The 17,500-nt window shown below is 35.6% G+C and overlaps 1 protein-coding gene across 12 annotated transcripts in view; it reads right to left on the reverse strand.

Annotated features, from left to right (window-relative positions):
* LOC106875086 (protocadherin alpha-3) overlaps positions 1-17,500 on the reverse strand; it is a 419,220-nt gene that overhangs the window by 301,626 nt on the left and 100,094 nt on the right. The gene's annotated exons all lie outside the window — the stretch shown is intronic.

Genomic DNA, 17,500 nt, shown 5'->3' on the forward strand with positions numbered 1-17,500 from the left:
AAGGAAAATATGTCGCTAACCATTTCACCCGACATGCAAACGTTTCTGCTAGATCACCGACTTCTCTTTCGCTCTCACTCACGCTCTCACTCACGCTCTCTAGCCTTCTCTCCCTGTCTGTCTTTCTCTCTCTCCATCTCTCTCTTTCTACGTCTCTCTCAGTCTCTCGCTCTCTCTCTCTCTCTCACAAGCACAAACACATTTTGTTACTCTTTATATATGGTGCTCCCGTATGGCGACAGCCTCAGGGTTGAAACGTATAAAAGAATAAAAGAACACGCACCCCCCCCCCCCCACCACCACCACCAACACACCCCACACACACACACACACATACACACAATAACAAGAACATTGGATGGAAATTCGTAAATCCTTTAATGCATTACTACGTACGCTTCCACAAACTCCATGCTTTCGTTGTTGTATTTCCCATCCACAGGATATTAAAATTATGATTTGCAAAATCCATGGAGTTTAAGGGGAATACTAACACATATGCTCGTTTCCTCAGGCAAAATTTGCGAATTTCCATTCAATGTTCTTGTTCTTATTGTATTTATCCTAGAAGGCGGTGAGCTGGCAGAATCGTTAGCACGCCGGGCAAAACGCTTAGCAGTATTTCGTCTGTCTGCACGTTCTGAGTTCAAATTATAAAGTAAGAGCAGGAAAAATTACATCGCAAAAATCATTACAGAAGATATATTAATAATAATAATGGCATTCCGTCGCTTACTACGTCGAGGGTTCCAGTTGATCCGATCAACAGAACAGCCTGCTCGTGAAATTAACGTGTAAGTGGCTGAGCCAGCTCCACCGACACGTGTACCCTTAACGTAGCTCTCGGGGATATTCAGCGTGACAAGGCTGACTCTTTGAATTACAGGCACAACAGAAACAGGAAATAAGAATGAGAGAAAGTTGTGGTGAAAGAGTACAACAGGGTTCACCACCACCCCCTGCCGGAGCCTCGTGGAGCTTTAGGTGTTTTCACTCAATTAACGCTCACAACGCGCGGTGTGGGAATCGAAACCGCAATCCTATGACCGCGAGTCCCCTGCCCTAACCACTGGGCCATTGCGCCTCCAAACAGAAGATATACGTCCAAAATAATATTGTATTAATAGATAAATATATAAATATATAAAGTATGATTATTTAAAAGGTTTGAAATATCTTACGATCGTTTTATGAATGTATTACCCTTCGAAATGAAATCTAAAATTGATAATCATTATAAGGTAATAAATACATCTACTCGTCAGAGAAAAAGGGTGAATTTCCGTGCAGTCAACTGAACGCTGTCTCAAAATATATGATAAAGATGTTGTTTAAAAAAAGTTACTGGCAAAGATGTGAGTTGGTGCAAACTTGGGCTAAAAATAATTTTGAGGAAATAATATACATCTGTGGTAAAATCCTCTGTATTCTCATTGAATATATTTGATTAACTATATATATATACTAATATAGGGTAATATTTATGATTAATAATTTTACCAAGTAGTTCGGTAGTTCGGTATATTAAAAGAACCGTTATCGGTAAATTTATACAAAAATTCTATAATTATAAGCATAATTATAATTAGGGCTCAGCAAAATTGCTTCACCTCATACGGAAATTTAGAAATAGTAGTTAAATACTATTCCGCTACCATAATATATCTCCCAGACAGAGATATATTATGGAGATGTATTATGGTAGTGGAATAGTATTTTAACTGCTATTTCTAAATTTCGGTATGTGGTGAAGCAATTTTGCTGAACTCTAATTATAATTTATACTTATAATTATAAAATTTTTGTATATATATATATATATATATATATATATATCGTTGGCTTTCATGCTCACTTTCTCCCTTTTCATATTACATATTTCTCTTCCTCTTAGTGCCCTTTCTCGATAAATTTTCGTCGTGACCTTACAAGCATTTCTTGCTCAGCGCCGCTAATCTCTATTTGTCACCTGTATTTGTCAATATTAAAATTAATTAAGATAAAATGCTGAACGGCAAAATAAAACAATGTCTAAATAAAAATATAGCAATAAAATCAAAAGTCAATATCGTTCGCTTCAAAGGAGTGAAACATCTATAGGTTACAATTGGTTGGTCAAAGTGGACTTCATTTTGTTATGAATAAAAATGCCAGAGGTGCGCGCGCACGCGCACACATACATGAATGAATGTGTGTGTGTGTGTGTATATATATATATATATATATATATATATATATATATATATATATATATTTATATATATATATATATATATATATATATATATATATATATATATATATATATATATATATATATATGTATGTATGTATGCATGTATGTATAAATGCATGCATACATACACACAAACACACACATACACACACACACATATATATATTTGGCGATGCAAACAAGAAAAATAGAACTGAAAGTATGAGTTTATATATATATATATATATATATATATATATATATATATATATATATATATATATATATATATATCGAAACGCTTAGTTTTAGAATGGTGGCAGCTGATGAAGGAAATATTCTCTATGTGGCCTGTATGTTTTCTGTGCTCTATTTATGTTCTGTTTCTCATTTTGTCCACGTTTTTTTTTGTGACGTCCTATGCCCAGGTATGCATCTATATATACATGTAGATGTAGGTATGTACATAGATGTACGTATATATGCATATACTCACATATCATTTGTATTATATATATATGGGTATCAATATATGTATGTATGTATATATGAATGTATGCATGCAAGTATCTATATATTTGTGCACGCATGTATGTAGGTAGGTAGGTAGGTATGTTAATTAGTTAATTAGCAAGTTAGTTAGTTCAATGGTGTAAAAGTCTCACTTTCCTACCTTGCAAGCTGAAATCTAACTCTAGAACACATATTATCATGAAGGTCGTAAGCTATGTGAATTTTTTTTGACAATTTCTGTATGAAATCCAAAATATTGTAAATTTATGTGATTGTATTAACTTTTGTTTTTAATAAATCCGCGTAAGGTCGGTTTTGTAAATGTTGCTTGTAATTTATAAATATATTTCTCGCGAAGTTCTAACTCTGCCGGAGGCAGCTATAAAAGCCATACTATATTCTGGAGACCATCCTTATATTCCATTCACATAGTCAAATTAGATGAAATTCCGATGGTTTTTATTTTTTTATTTTCATCTTTTCTGTTTTTATTTGAGAAGTGATATAATAGTAATCTTTTCTACTAAAAGTACAAGACCTGAAATTTTAGGGGAGGAATTCATCGATCCCAGTATTTCGCTGGTACTTAATTTATCGTCCCCGAAAGGATGAAAGGCAAAGTCGACCTCGACGGAATTTGAACTCAGAACGTAAAGACAAACAAAATGCTGCTAAGCATTTTGTCCGGCATGCTAACGTTTCTGCCAGCTTGCAGCCTTAATAATGATTCTTTCTACTATAGACACGAGGCCTGAAATTTGAGGGAGGAGACTAGTTGATTACATCGACCCCGTACGCAGCTGGTACTTAATTTATCGACGCCGAAAGGATGAAAGGCAAAGTCAATCTGGTGGAATTTGAACCCAGAAAATAAAGATGGACGAAATACTGCTACGTATTTGCCCGGCCTGCTAAGGATTCTACGAGCTCACCGCCTTGATGGTAATAATAATAACAAAAATAATATCGATATCAAATTTTGGCACAAGGCCAGCAATTTCAGACGAGTGACTATTTCGATTAGATCGACACCAGTGTTCAACCGGTACTTATTCATCCCCGAAAGGATGAAAGGCAAAGTCGACATCGGCGGAATTTGAACTCAAGGCGTAAAGACGGACGAAATCCCGCAAAGTATTTTGTCCAGCGTGTTAATGATTCTACCAGTACGCCACCTTAACGGAATGGTAATAATAACGAAGAGGAAGTGCGGCAAGTAAAAATATTTCGCTACGTAAAAGAATAATTAATAAAGCGGGTTCCGCATCAAATCAGTCGGATATGAGAAGTGTGTCTTTGTTTATTGACACCGTATGGGGTCTGTGATGATAATGGCCAATTCCTACAGATCTTTCTCTGTGTCTTTGATCTTTGACCACTTTGCTTGTCTGTGTTGCTTGCTTGCATGCAAGTCGAGATGGATTATTACTTGCAGTACATCAGCGATGCATCACGACCACATATGGTCGAGAGCTCGACATTCGTTTGAAGTGTGAATGTGCGTACCGATAAATATACATACATACATACATACATACATGCATACTTACTTACTGACGTACATAGACGCGCTAACACATAAGTACATATATACATATATACGTCCGTGCATATATATATATATATATATATATATATATATATATATATATATATATATATATATATATATAAATATATATATATATATATATATATATATATATATATATATATATATATATATATATATATATGAATGCATTAATACATACATGCCTACATATATGAATATAATATATACAGATGTGTGTGTGTATATGTGTGTATATGTGTGAATTTGCGTGTGAATGTATGTATAAAGATATATTCAAACATAAATCCTTGTTAACATACATGCATAGATTTACACATACATACACACATACATCGCTGCTTATACACACACATATATAGATATATACACATATTTGTATATATATAGACATTACACACTTATGCATACATATTCACACAAATATATACATATACATATATATATATATATATATATATATATATATAGAGAGAGAGAGAGAGAGAGAGAGAGAGAGAGATGCACACATATATATGTATGCGTGTGTGTATATATGTGTGTATATATACAGTTGAAATTTATAGAAAACTAAAAGTCGAAGACAGGTGTATGAACAACAAGCAAGTGTATTAGTTTGACGCTCGGGAAAATGAAAAAGTCTTTTGTTTCAAGCCTACGCTCTTCAACAGAAAGGAATAAGAGAAAATAACAGAGAGAGAATGAAAAAAAAAATGTAGATTTCAACGGTCCAGCATAGCGAATATATATATATATATATATATATATATATATATATATATATATATATATATATATATATATATATATATATTCGCTAGCCTGATAGACCCTGCTATGTCAAGATGGACTTATATATTCTTCCTCTGCTCTCTCCCACTTGGTTTTAATATGTTGCCACATTTGTAATATGTCTTTTTTTCTACATTTTTTCGTGCAGCTGAAGATTGCTCTTCATATTGCATTTAAGGTAATGCTCACATTACTTAAATAAATTGAAGTAGCATGAAACGTGCGTACTGCAATCACTTTTGAAATCCGTGTTGCTTATTATTTGATATATATATATATATATATATATATATACATATACTTACGCACATACACTTGCACACGCGAGCTGAGTGTTAGAGAATGAACAAATAGCCTGCTTATAAATATATATAAACATATGGGTCTATATCGTCTTACGTATGTAGATGTGTTTCTGTTCTGTCTTATAATTGTCTGTAAGGTATATACGTAAATATATAATCCTTTTAGTGATAAGGGAAAAAAGTTCGTATGGCAGATTACGTAGCAGCCTCTCAGGGACTGGTGAGAGTAATGTAGAAAATTATCTTCAACCCGAATGCTTGCCAAAGAGTCCGACGCTCCTTAAGACACCTAAGCCACCAGATGTCAGTGTCAAACCGAGTGCTGCATTAAGTCTACGACGCTAGTAGACCTTGCTGGGATTTGAGCTCAGAACACAAATAGCCGCAACAAACATCGCAAGGCATCCGGTCCCAGCTTTCTTACATTCCTTGCAAATCCACTACGTTCGATTTGCATATTTTTATCGATCCCGAAAGGATAAGTAAAGTTGACCTCCACGTAATATGAACTCAGAGCGCAGACTGTCGGAAAGTAATCAATCCAATGTTCCATAGCTGTTCTGCCAATTCGCCGTCTTTGCCAATTCACACTCATACGTGTATTTATAAGCAGGCTATTTGTTCACTCTCTAACACTCAGCTCGTATAAAACCGCAAAACTTTTGAAAAGAATATCCAGGAATTTTAAACGAATTTTAAATAACAAACACAGCAGGGAATGAAATAAACACTAAGCGGTTTTACAATTTGAAATTCGATATTCTTTGGCATTTTCTTCGTTGGCACAAAGTACCGAAATTACCGCAGAACGATGCAATCAAACCATTTTAATAATTTTGTTATTATTTTCTTTCTCTCTTTATGTTTATAAATTCTTTTGAATCATTTGTGCAAGCGTTTTCAAAATCAATGATCATCAGGAGGGACATAGTAGAATTTCATTCTGAAAACATTCTTTTAAGATGATATTTAGAATGAAAAATTTTCTAAAGAACTTGTAAAAGAGTCCGGTAATTCGGTACGCGATAATTCTTTAGTATTTTTGTCTCAGAGAAGACAGTCTATGGAAAGACAAGCCAACGAAAGAGAACCTGCATGGAGTCTTTCTCACTGCTAGAAACAAGCACTAAATCTGTCTTAAATCTCACCGAAGTAGAGTCTCGTATGAGATGAGGAAAAGGTCTCATTAGAAAATATAGTCCAGTATGTATTATGTATTTATAGATGAGGCGTGGTTACGGATGGAAAGTTTCCGATTGTAGATCAAGTAAATCTGAGTTGAAACGGAGTTAAACAAGAACAACAGCAGTAGCGGCAGCAACAACGAAAACAGCAGTGGCAGTTGAAGCAGAGGCGATGACATTAACAGTGGCGGCAGCAGATACAGCAACAGCCGCCATAACTGCAACAGCAGCAACAACAACAATAGCGGTAACAACAGTAATAGCAACAGCAAATGTATTGAGCTTAATGCGACATCTGCTAGACGAGCGCCTGAGCTGCTAGAAACTGGAATCAATAATGTCTAGTAAAAATAAAGTTCTTTCTCGAGTCATATAGACAAATAAGACTAGTTTCCCAGTTTTATGGCGTATATATGTTCCTCACCTCGATGGGACATCAGTCCATCGCAAGATTACTCATTTAAGGCGGCGAGCTGGTAGAAACGTTAGCAAACCGGGCGAAATGTTTAGCGGTATTTCGTCTGTCTTTACGTTCTGTGTTCAAATTCCGCCGAGGTCAACTTTGCCTTTCATCCTTTCGGGGTCGTTAAATTAAGTACCAGTTACGCACTGGGGTTGATGTAAACGACTTAATCCCTTTGTCTGTCCTTATTTGTCCCTTTTATGTTTAGCCCCTTGTGTGCAATGAAGAAATAACATTACTCATTTTTGCCAACTGAGTGGACTGGAGCAACGTGAGGTGAAGTGTTTTGCTCAGGCACATAACACATTACTTGGTCCAGAAATCGAAGCCACAATCTTACGATCATGAGTTCAACACCTTAACCACTAAACCACAGTTATTTGAAAATTAATTCTTAACACGTCTAGGTAAGTTGAGGAGCAGAATGTAATGGTCAGTGTTGTGTATGGCATAGATTCACACATTCACAGCTTCACACATTTACGACGACGACAGCGCTTTCCCAGCATTCTGGAACACCAGTGTTTTGACACGTTGTATCTTGTCAACCAGGGGCAGACGGGAGACGGGACGCTGAGATTAAAAAGAAACGTACTCTATCATGTGATTTATAAGCGTTATCTAAAACAAAACATAACATTTAAATGTAAGCAAGTATAAGTTCCATGCTCAGATAGTACAACAATCAGACTATCTTGTAGAACTTTCCGGTACTCTCCAAGAATCTTTCGGGCTCAACAGAAATATCTGTATAAGATTTCACTTAGGCATATCAATACTAATAGCCTCGTATTAGAACTCAGGATACATAAGCTTCAGAACAATGTCTTAGACGAGCACAAATCATAATATGAAATTAAATAATTGACAAAGGAACAGAAATTGCGAAATCAACTTTATTGGCTTACAGCTGTTTCTGCTATAAAGTGCAGTACACTCAGAGCTGATTGCTTGTTCATTACCTTATAGCTCCGAGGAAGCTATAAAGGTGATGCATAGACACCCAGCTCGGAGTGCGTAGCATCTCATAGCAAAAGCTATCGTTTATGAATGACGTTGATTGCATAATTCTTGTTCCTTTGTTATTTATTTAATTCTTTAAACACACACCTATATACACATAATATATACACACACACACACACACACACACACACACACACGCATACACACACATATATATCTATATATATTGGAGGTATATATACATGTGTATAAATATATGTATTATGTGCTGATGTATATAAGATAGCTGCTACAAAGTATTGCGTGTAATAAGGTGTTATACTTCAAAGAAATCTGTTAATTGCTTCAATGTTTGTAATCAAAAATAAACATTTGTTTTGTTTATTCATTTATGGCAAAATATCAATTTTTTTCAAAACCAATATATTTGCATTTTTTCAATACATTCAAGGTTATGTTGTTAAGAAGCTCGCTTTGCAACCCCGTGGTTTCAGGTTCAGTCCCACTGCGTGGCACCTTAGTCAAGTTTCTTCTACTATAGCTCCAAGCCGACTAATTCCTTGAGAGTGAATTTGGTAGGCGAAAACTGTATGGAAGCCCATTGTATGTGTGTGTGTGTGTTGATGGTCTCCCTCTACCACTTGACAAATGGTTTTAGTTTATTTACGTCCCCGTTACTTACCGGTTCGGTAAAAGGGATCGATAGCATAAGTTCTGGGATCGATTTGTTTCACTAAAACACTTGAAGACAGTCCCATAGCATAGTGCGAGATGTGTGTGTGTGTGTGTGTGCGTGCCTGGGTTATCACCATCATTATCATCATCAACACCTGGACATTACTCGTTCGAGTCTTAGCACTCACAGGGCCGTTTACCCGGTTTCCATGGCGTATAAGTGAAGGAGATCACAACATCTCGTTTAAACGAGACGCCACTCCGTCGCATGGTTATCCATTTTCAGCTGAGTAAAAGAGAACAACGTGAAAGGAAGTTGTGGGCTCAAGAACACAACGCACCATCAAGTCTGCGAATCGAAATCACAATCAGGCTGTCGTGAGTGCAATGCCGTAACCTCTAGGCTTGACTACTTACTTAAACCTGGCACTCAGCAAACGAGGAAGGAAGACCAAGCCAACGAAGAAACATCTATGGAGTTAGCCAAAATCCTAGTAACAGCAGCTAAATCTCTTTTAAATCACACTCTACGCATATTTTAGGTTTTATTAGAGAATGTCGTCTGTCATGAGTGGAGGTGCAATGACCCAGTGGTTAGGGCAGCGGACTCGCAGTCATAGGATCGCGGTTTCGATTCTCAGACCGGGCGTTGTGAGTGTTTATTGAGCGAAAGCACCTAAAGCTCCACGAGACTCCGGCAGGGGGGGGGGGGCAAACCCTGCTGTACTCTTCCACCACAACTTTCTCTCACTCTTTCTTCCTGTTTCTGTTGTACCTGTATTTCAAAGGGTCATGCCTTGTCACACTCTGTGTCACGCTGAATATCCCCGAGAACTACGTTAAGGGTACACGTGTCTGTGGAGTGCTCAGCCACTTGCACGTTAATTTTACGAGCAGGCTGTTCCGTTTATCGGATCAACTAGAACCCTCGACGTCGTAAGCGACGGAGTACCAACAACAACAGTCTTTCATGAACCACATTAAAAAAAAACAGGATCTTCATGATTAGAAAACATTTAATCAGATATTCCAGCCTTCACTAAAACCACACTGGAACTAGAAATACCAGCAGCAACTTAAAACCTTTCCTTTTCTTTTATTTTACCTAATAAATTTTTCATGTCTGCTTTGTGAAGGCTTGACATTAATTACTTGGTTCCGGCCCCCTTTTACTAATTACGTTATTATGTTCTTCCCCTCGTTACGCTATTGATTAGTCCTCCATTATTTTTTCTTATGCGTCCAGGACCTAAATTATTCACAGCACACTTCAATCTGTTTCATTCGTTGGTTGTGGTTTCTGAAACTGTCTACAGAAATCGAAATTGGACTCACACTTCATTCAGAAATAAAACTGTCTTATAACATTATATATGAAAAGAAAAAGGCTTAAACACAAACATACATCATATCTCTCTCTCTCTCTCTCTCTCTCTCTCTCTCTCTCTCTCTCTCTCTCTCTCTCGATATATATAAAGGATTATAACTCGATATGAAAACAGCTAATTGGCAGAGTTGTTGGCACGCCGAAAAAAACAAACTTCGTGGCACATTTCCGCCTTATGTTCTCAGTTCAAATTTCGCCAAGCTCAATTGCACCTTAAATCACTTTCGGGATCAATAGGCACTGGGTTTGACGTAATCGACTAGCATTCCCTACACACCACAAAATTTAGGTCTTCTGCTTGTAGTAAAAAGAATTAATATCAACACCCATGTGTATGGTTGAAGTTACATGTATTTAATAGCAATTCCACTCAGCTTCGGATAACTTACAGTTTCGATGCAGCGCAGGACATATCTAACCCCGAGCATCTGATGCAGTGAATGTGTACTACTTGCGCACGAAACTTTGAGTCATGTAGGGCTGAGTCAAAATGTCATTTCATATATATATATATATATATATAGAAATATATATATATATATATATATATATATAAACGCATACATCATATGTGTGTGTATATAATGACATACATCCGCACATATACTTACCTACATACATGTCCATATGTGTGAATGCATGTGACTGTAAGTAATATACGGTATCTCGCGCATGTGCGCACACACACCACATACATCACCCCCACACACACATACACATACACGCACATACACACATACACACAAGAAATGTTTTCGGAATCTAAGCCATTTGATCATTCGTTCAATAAACACAATGAGATCGATAACATGAAATTAAAATTTTTTTTTTTCCAAAAACCAATTACGATAATTGTTAATGAACGGTTCTCTCTATGCATTAAATAAGATGGAAAGATAGAAAAAGAAAAGTTAAGTTTAGAAAGAAACACTTGTCACGGAAACAACACTTGTTGTTGTTGTTGTTGTTAGCGTTGTTATTTTAAGTGGGCCGAAATAAAAAATTCCCTACAAAAAAAAAAAATGAAAAGAATGGAAATAAATTAAAACATTTTTTTCTCAAAAATTAGGCTAAGGGGCCAACGCCCACAAAATATGTTTCAAAAATAAATCAGGCATACGCATAACCGCATGATTAAGAAGATCACTTTACAACCACGTGGTTTTGAGTTCCATCTGATGGCGCAGAATCTTGGTTTACTACAAAACAAAGTTTACTACTAAGGTACTATCTCATTCTCTCTCCGTCGATATTATAGATCACTGTTATGTCTCATTCTACCTCTGATGATGGAAAGGATCACCATTACGTGGATAGCTGCTGCTTGCTTTACACAATATGCATTATCTGTACATCGGTTCTTGAAGCAGCAGTAAGAGGCTTTGTGCACACATATTTACTTCCATCTTATGATCTCTACTCATGTAAGAACTTAATCATCATGTTTAGAGTGGCTGTGTGATAAGTAGCTTGCTTACGAACCACATCGTTCCGGGTTCAGTCCCACTGCGTGGCACCTAGGGCAAGTGTCTTCTACTATAGCCTCGGACCGACCAAAGCCTTGCGAGTGGATTTGGTAGACGGAAACTGAAAGAAGTCCGTCGTATATATGTATATATATATATATATATATATATATATATATATGTTGTTGTTGTTGGCATATATATAAACATACATATATATATATATATATATATATATATATATATATATATATATATATATATATATATATATATATATATAAATTATAATACAGGGTATCTAAGAGAGACCACCACGCTGAAAATAACAGTCAAATCTTGACTCTAAACCACAATAAATGTTCATATAGCACGAAGAGCGAAGACGAAGATAAAATAAACTAGCAAAAATACTAGATAATTCCAGATCCCGGATTTCTGGCTTTGCATAATAAAATGCTTTGCCTTCATCAGTGGAAATACACTCAGAAAAGCACATAAATACAAATATATATATATATAAACATACAATATACTTACATATACGAACGTATACATACATATATATGCACGTATGCACACGACCAGAGACCGATAGAATAAGAACTAGGCTTACAAAGAATAAGTCCTGGGGTCTATTTGCTCAACTAAAGGCGGTTCTCCAACATGGCCACAGTCAAATGACAGAAACAAGTAAAAGAGTAAAGATATACAGATCATAATCTAACCTGAATCCATTTGTTCTATTATTCTTCTATAATACATATATCTACTCTATTGATACTTTGCCTACAGCAAATCATCATTGCGCAACTATAATATCCCTGCTTTTCTTAGATGTAGTTGACATTTTTGGCAGCAAATCAATCTGAAGCACTAACCATTACTTCATATCGTCAGACGTGATGTTATTTGGGTTCTAAATATGTGTGTGTGTGTGTGTGTGTGTGTGTGTGTTTGTGTGAAGGCGTGTATATCTATGTATAAACTGGCGTGGATGTGTGGTAAGAAGCTTGCTTCCCAATCACATAGTTCCAGGTTCGGTCCCACTGCATGGCACGTTGGGCAAGTGTCTTCTACCATAGCTTCGGGGCGACCAAAGCCTGGTGAGTGGCTTTGTTGGACGGAAACTGAAAGAAACCCGTCGTATATATATATATATATATATATATATATATATATATATATATATATATATATATATATATATATATATATATATATATATATATACATGTTGCTATCATGTTAAACTGTCGTAAGTCCAAATTTGGCCAAATGCGTCTTTTTTTTCAATATTTATTTTTGCTTGCAATAGCCGGTTCTTCTGGTCAAACTATCATATATCCATGTACTTCAGATACCAAGATATCGACAATTGCCATTGAGTAGTACAACGGATGTGCTGTGGTACAATCAAACCATTTTTCAGTTTTCTGGAAAAGCAACGTTTTGGAAAAGCAACGACACTTTTGCATAATAGCAACGCTATGTATATAATCGGGTGTCTGTGTTGGTCCCCTCACCCTCGTTTGACAACCGATATTTGTGTGTTTACATCCCTGTAACTTAGCGGTTCGGCAAAATCCCGGTAGAATAAGTACTAGGCTTACAAGCAAAAGGTCCTGGGGTCGATTTGTTCTAAGACATTCCATTTTCGACCACCAAATTTTATTGGGCGGCATGTCTACGACTCCATTAATCCAAAGTGTTTTTTCTTTAAGACTGCAAGGTCTGATGTGAATAAAATTCTACTACTATTTCAAGCACACTGATTGTCCACGTAGAGACTCTCTCGTTAGCTGTTGTGTGCTGTCTGGTTGTTAAGCCTAGACTATAAAACTTGAAACATTAGCTTCAGTTATGATCTGTGTTTATATTATATATTAATTAGAGAGACCTGTAGAGAGGACGATAGATAAATAGATAAATAGAGAGAGAGAGAGAGAAGTACATAAATACTCACATATGTATGTATATATACATATATATGTGCATGTGTGTAATATAATATATATATATATATATATATATATATATATATATGTAATATATTATATATATATATATATATATATATATATATATATATATATATATATATATATATATATATATATATATATACATATATACATATACATACATACATACATACATACATACATATATATATATATATATATATATATATATATATATATATATATATTCTCTTATCTCTTATATATATATATATATATATATATATATATATATATATATATATATGCGCGCGCGAGCGCGGGTGTGTGTGTATGTGTGTGATAATGAGGAAGAAAGAAAGAGATGTGGTGGGAAGGACAGAGCAGTAGACGGAGTGGTTTGAGATAAGAGAATAATATAAGAGAGAGACTTCGAGACGTGACTGGAAATGGTCTTCAACACACGATATTCTCGTAAAACAATCTTTGAAATTAATAAATCTTCATATATCGAAATAGTTTTATTTATTTTAGCAAATCATTTGTTTGTAGTTATTACTTGCTTTTTCTTTTCTTTTTAGTTGTTTTGTTCCGTTTTGTATCGCATATTATGTTGTTGCTTTACTAGAGTGGGTGTTGATAGTGGTATTGATGGTGGTGGTGATTCTAGTGCTGCTACTGGTGAGTATCTTGATGGTAGAGGTTGTGGTTATGGTGGTGGTGGTGTGGTGGGTGTGTTAGTGATTGTAGCGCTGGTGGTATTGGTGCTAGTGCTGGCTGTGGTGGTGGTGGTGGTGGTGGTGGTGGTGGTTACAAAATTGATGTTAATAGTTATGGTGGTGATAGTGTTAGTGGAGAAGAATCTAGTGAGAGAGAGGAAGAGGTTGTGGAAGACTAAGCGGACAAATATTTCTGTTGTGTTTGGTGCAATTGGCACAACACCCAGACTTCTCCCTAAGCGGCTGAACGATATTGGAATAGAGACATCCATTGTTGACTTGCAGAAAATGGCAATCCTGTACTCTACAAGAATCCTAAGAAAGATTCTTGAAATTTGAGGGGACATCGTATCACCAAACCTCGAAACAACATCCCTGCAAACTTATTTACTTGTGATAACTATAATAATAATCCTTTGAAGAATAAGCACAAGACCTGAAATTTGGGGGAGAGGAGTAGTCATTCAAATCGACCCCACTGCACAATTTCTACTTAATTTATTGAACCCGAAAGGATGAAAGGTAATGTCGACCCCGACGGAATTTGAAATCAGAACGTAAAGACTGACGAATTGCCGCAAAGCATTTCGTCTGGCGTGCTAACGGTTCTGCCAGCTCGTCACCTTCTTGACAACAACAGCAACAACAACAACAACAATTCTCTCTACTGAAGGCACAAGGTGGCCTTGAATAATAATAATAATAATAATAATAATAATAATAATAATAACAATAATAATAATAATAATAATAATAATAATGACACCAATGAAGAACTCATCGATTAAAGCAACTCCATTCTTTCCAAAACCTGTGTCCTCGTGTCCATATCAGTTTGAGATATAATTTATAACACAGCACATTCGTAATAAAGAACAGCAGCAACAATATACAAATATATGTTTCAAAGATATCGAGCCATGCATTATCTTACATATTCAAATGTATATGTAGTTACACACACACACACATACACACACACACACACACATATGTATATATACTTACATATACATATACACACACACTCATACACATGCGGGTTGTTTGTGTGTGTGTACTTGTGCGTGCGTGTGTGCATGCGCGTGCTTAAATTCGTGCGCTTGTGCATGAGTGTGCGTGTATTTATGCGTATGCATATATAAGTAGAAATAACAGTTCATTCAAAATGTAATCTCGTTGTCAGCCGGCTTTGAACGAGCAGGTTTTAATAAATGGCATTCTGGCCATCCATGACTATTTCATCTTGGTTTATCTTGGACTATATCATCGAGCATCTCCTTTCCCACGTTTTGTGGTAATAGGGTGTGATTTCTAGCAAGTCGAACAAACATGTCGAGTCAGCCGCCATTTGTAAACATCGTTTAGTGGACCAAACGTATTTTATAACAAGGGCACAAAGAGGGATACGCTATAGTGGAATAACCAAACTAGAAATCCCAAAATATTGAAGAACTGGAGAGGGATTTATGTTGAAAACGCAACTTGACATCAGGTCATAAGGGAATATCTAAATGCTTAAATGATATTCTTAGAATCTTAGAAATAATATTCTAAGTGCCTTTGCCGGAATGACTTTGAGAGAAACGGTAAAATCGCAAATGCTCGGTATAACCAAATGTAACAATATCAAAATTCTTTGAGAATAAGTTATCCAATGTGACCATAAGACAGACAGTAAAGGAACAATAATGATAAAATTTCTAGATATGGTCTTAAATAGATCAGAAATGGTTATCTGAAATAAGAAAGTTCAAATAACACCAAGTGTAATAGAATGTCTAGATAGGGACATTGAGTGATTAAACCGGCTCTTCTGAACTAGGTCCGGCACGCCCTACCACAAGTTTTGGGTCTCGTGAATTTCTCAAAAGGCTGAAAAATATCAAAGGTGCGCTATGGTGATGTTAAGTGTTTAGAGGTGTGATGAATTTTCATAGAAAAAATTTTTAAAAGGTTTTTTTCTCTGAAAACAGTTATTCTATATGTGAACACTAAGAATATTCTCTCTTTTCTCTTGATTCTTAGACAACTAACATTCTATGAAGAAAGAAGAAAATATAACATTCCATGATTTTTTTTCAAATTGTAATCGCTTTCATATTTAATGAAATATTTCACTTTGTAAAATAATATCTAATGAATAAGTCACGGGCTATATCCTACTGACGATTTCTAAACAGAATGAAATAGTGCTATTGTACGAACTCCCTAATAAGGAACCAATAAATAAATAAATAAATACGTGAATTCTATGCATCTTTTTCCTCGCAATTCCTTAATTTCTAATTAAAATTTCCGATCCTGTCTCGTATTATGAAGAAATTATTATCTCCCTTGTAATAGTGGTAATCACTAGGGAAACCATGTGTTTATTTTCCAATTTTTAAAAAAGTTATTATTCAAATCATAAAGAAGTGGCGTTTGTAAAGTGCAATAGATTAAACGGGCTGCTGCGCTACAAAAAGCTGGGAAACACTTGGCTAAAGAAATAATTAGCAAATAGAGGGAGGTGCTTGTAACATCAATAGTGAAAGAATCTCTAGTAGTTAAAGGGTTTAAATCACTAGTCGAATGGGAAACGAAAATAGCTATAAAATTAGATCAGATTTTCAACCAAATTCAAATTTATTTATGACAGCTAGAATTATGAAAAAGAGTTTCAGCACAAAATAAAAGAATTTTAAGAAATAAAACGCAGAATATCCAAGGTATAATGAACTACTATACAACAAACTAAACGTACGAGATCATAAAATTGAGAGACAATAAAACTGGAGATGGCTTGTCGCAGGCGTAAGTATGGGATTAAGAAGCTCGCTTTGCAGCCACGTGACTTCGGCTGCAGGCTCACTGCGCGGTGCTTTGTCTTCTACTAAACTCCTTGGCTGAATAATATTCATATATAAATGTATGGGAACTTTTAAATACGTCCTCCACCGATAATGGTGCTTACATACCGAAGGGCTTGGTAAAAATTATTAATTGTTGATTTATTAATAAATTAATAAATTGATAAATCTTTACCCTTTTAATTTGTAATAATTATTCACTCCCTGATAGTAAACGCAAAGTTTCTGCGGTATTGTTTGTAACGCACATGGTAATTTCTTGAGGAGGAGGTAGTGGAATGACTGGCCGAGGTAAGTTCGGTTATGCTTTCAGGTTGTGTCGCGGCATGATGTTCACTCGTTCATACTTGCGCGGTTTGCTAGCATAGTCGAATGTACTACTGGAATATCATACCGATGACGGAAATTGAATATCATCATTCATAA

Source organism: Octopus bimaculoides, chromosome 14 (assembly GCF_046866305.1).
Source record: "Octopus bimaculoides isolate indiv1 chromosome 14, ASM4686630v1, whole genome shotgun sequence".
Classification (NCBI taxonomy): domain Eukaryota; kingdom Metazoa; phylum Mollusca; class Cephalopoda; order Octopoda; family Octopodidae; genus Octopus; species Octopus bimaculoides.